The sequence below is a fragment of the Sinocyclocheilus anshuiensis genome, unplaced genomic scaffold, assembly GCF_001515605.1.
Source record: "Sinocyclocheilus anshuiensis isolate Anshui unplaced genomic scaffold, SAMN03320099.WGS_v1.1 scaffold1141, whole genome shotgun sequence".
NCBI lineage: Eukaryota > Metazoa > Chordata > Actinopteri > Cypriniformes > Cyprinidae > Sinocyclocheilus > Sinocyclocheilus anshuiensis.
Genome location: NW_015554222.1, coordinates 368025 through 371116, shown reverse-complemented (window position 1 = coordinate 371116; position 3092 = coordinate 368025).

Sequence of the window (3092 nt, the reverse complement as noted above, 5' to 3'; positions counted from 1 at the left end):
TTCACAGTCACACCCGTTTGCTCATACACCAGGTTATACTTTGGATTCAAACTCTTCCACAAAGTTTAAAAGAATACAAAATCAAAAAATAATAAGAGCTGGATATGCGAGTCCTCAGTTAGATTTGTATCCAATTTGCATAAGCTATTAGCATCTTCCAAACCACAGGCCAAAGTTGTAGAGTTGTGCGAGTGCAAAGCTAAAGTTGAGATTTTGATCAGCAGCTGACAATCCCAAATTTCAAATGTCCAAGATGAGAAGCTTCCAAGATCTGGTTGGATGTCTTTTTCGTAGTCCCACTGATCAACCTGAAAGAAAAAGCAGATCACAGAACCTCAGACAGGACAGTACAGTAGTTAACCGGATGGCAGACAAGCAGAAATTGAATGAGCCTGGTTCTCTCTCTCCCTGTTTCACTTCAGTTAAGCTCTGTTTCTGACAGAAGCGCGTCACTTTCACAAAGAGGATTGCAGCATTAAGTGTGCATATGTGTTTGTGTGTGTGCTTTAACAGGGGGAGGAACTTGTGGTGCTTGCATGGTGTTCACTAATGGAGCGAAGGACAATGGATGGGTTTTACATGCCCCACCTCTTGTTTCTCCAAAGGTAACATTGCAGTGCACATTTGTGAGTTTGTGTGGCTATGAAAAGCATGCATTTGTGTCAATAAAAATGTGTTAACAGTTTATTTGGGTGTCACATTAATTTTTTTGCGTGTGCATGCATGCATACACCTCTGTCACTATGTGTATGCACAGCCTAGAAACGGCTTTCTCATAAACAAAGTCAAATCCCAGGGTGCACTGATGGAGTGTGCTCAACCCTGGAGAGGCTTCAGGTTGGAGCAACAGAAAACGGCTCTTGACGGGCTAATTACACGCAGACGCTCTATAAGAAGTGCTCTGGCAAAACTGTGGCTGAACAAACATTGACCCTTGTTTGTGTGCACAGGCAAACGAGTGTCCTTCCTTACATCAGACACTTGTTTTGACCTATTTATATTGAGGAAAAGGCCATTAGCTTATGATTGAAAGTGTGTGGTTTATATGTCTGTGTGTTGTGGGAAGGGTTTGGAAGGAAAAAGGGGTTATGGGTACACAAATAGGTGTTGTAGGATGTTATGTTGTCTACAGGTCAGCAGGTATTCAAATCCCCTTGACGTATGTATGTTTGATCCTGCGTTCCATTCGGAAGGGCTCATCCCTATGCCCTAATCCCTTCAAAGGGTTTACCCTTCGGAGTGAGAGCATCGAAGGGTTGAAGGGTGTAGGGGACCAAACAACTGTTTCTTGAAGTGCCCTTCTGCGTCATCACGTGCCCAGTGAGAGCTTCGAAGGGTTGAAGGGTGTAGGGGACCAAACAACTGTTTCTTGAAGTGCCCTTCTGCGTCATCACGTGCCCACACGGAGGTGCCGTCATCATGCAAAGAATCTGCGCAAAGGATCATGGGAGCCCGAAGTGTCCATCAGTTGTACCCTTCAAAATCCTTCATTCCGAAGGGCCCTTTGAAGTGGCCAGTTTTGAGCATTTCGGTTTGGAACGACCCTTCAATATGGCGGCCATGATTGTTTTCACTCTTAAGTGCCTTTCGGAGGGCGATATATCCCGTTTGGTAGGCACCGTGAGTCTCCCCCATCATTAAGCAGGAAGAATTAACAGACTTAAAGGAAGGCAATTGTTCCTACACTGCCACCATCTGGCAAACCTCCAGCAGAACAGGATGGGGTGTGTATTCATGGAAACTGATGTACTGTATTCAGCAAACGTCCTGTTGGGGCGTATAATTGCACACATACTGTACATTTTGTCATTAAAAAAACAATATAATTTATGATTATGTACACTGGAAAAAAACTATTTATTTTAATCATTATTGTTGCAGTTTATTTTTGTGTGTGTGTGTGTGTGTGTGTGTGGCAAACTTGCAGTCTCTCAGCAGCATTGGGAAGCTACAGTTAGTGCTTATAAGAGGCTTTACTGCAATCCCCTGCAACTGTCACAAGCACTCTGTCACTTACAGATGAGACCTTTCATCAGAACCTTAGCAACTTTGGCTCCTTGTTGATGTTAATGAGAGTGTTTGGTTTGTGAGGGCCAAACATCCTCACTAATATAATGAAGTATCATAAAAAACAACTTGTGAGGACATTTTATTTGTCCTAACTACTTAAAAATGCTCATAAATTGGCCAAATCATGTGAATATTTAAATCAAATGATTTTTGAACATGATGGTTTCTGCGAGGGTTAGGCTTAGGTAAACATATGGAAGCAGATGACTGTCAAGCTCCATCATGACAAAAAAAACATCATAAATGTATCATGAATTACATAGAGAACTTAAATTTGAGTCTGTTCCTCATACAAAACTACTGTATCATTTCAGAAGATTTGTAATATAGTGCACAAGTCAATTTTAGAATACATTTATGATGTTTTTTTTGTCATTTTGAAAGTCCTCGTTGGCTTTCACTATATGGAAAGTGGCCAGGATATTCTTTAAAAATTATGTTTTTGTGTACCACAGAAGAAAACACTCAAACATGGAATGGATGGATATACTATAATTATTATTAATATTTATGTGTATTATTATCATCCATCCCAGTCCATCCATTCCAATTTTTAAAGAATATCCTGGCCACTTTCCATATAGTGAAAGTCAACGAGGACTTTCAAAATGACAAAAACAAAACAAAAAAAAACATAAATGTATTCTAAAATTGACTTGTGCACTATATTACAAGTCTTCTGAAATTATACAGTAGTTGTGTGTGAGGAACAGACTCAAATTAAATTCTCACTATGTAATTCATGATATATATATATATATATATATATATATATATATATATATAAAATATAATGTATTAAAATAATAGTTTAAATTGTTAGTTTAAATTATAAACCATTTACTAATATAAATAGTTCATAATATTTGGGCCAGTGGAACACTAAATTGAGGTGTCATGTCAGCCAGCCTAGTGCAGTTAATGTTACAGCTGTAAAATTATTATAAATTAATATGGTATCTCTTCAAACAGCAGAAGGTAACCATGGTATTTTGGTGGACACTGGAAAACAGGAGGGAAAT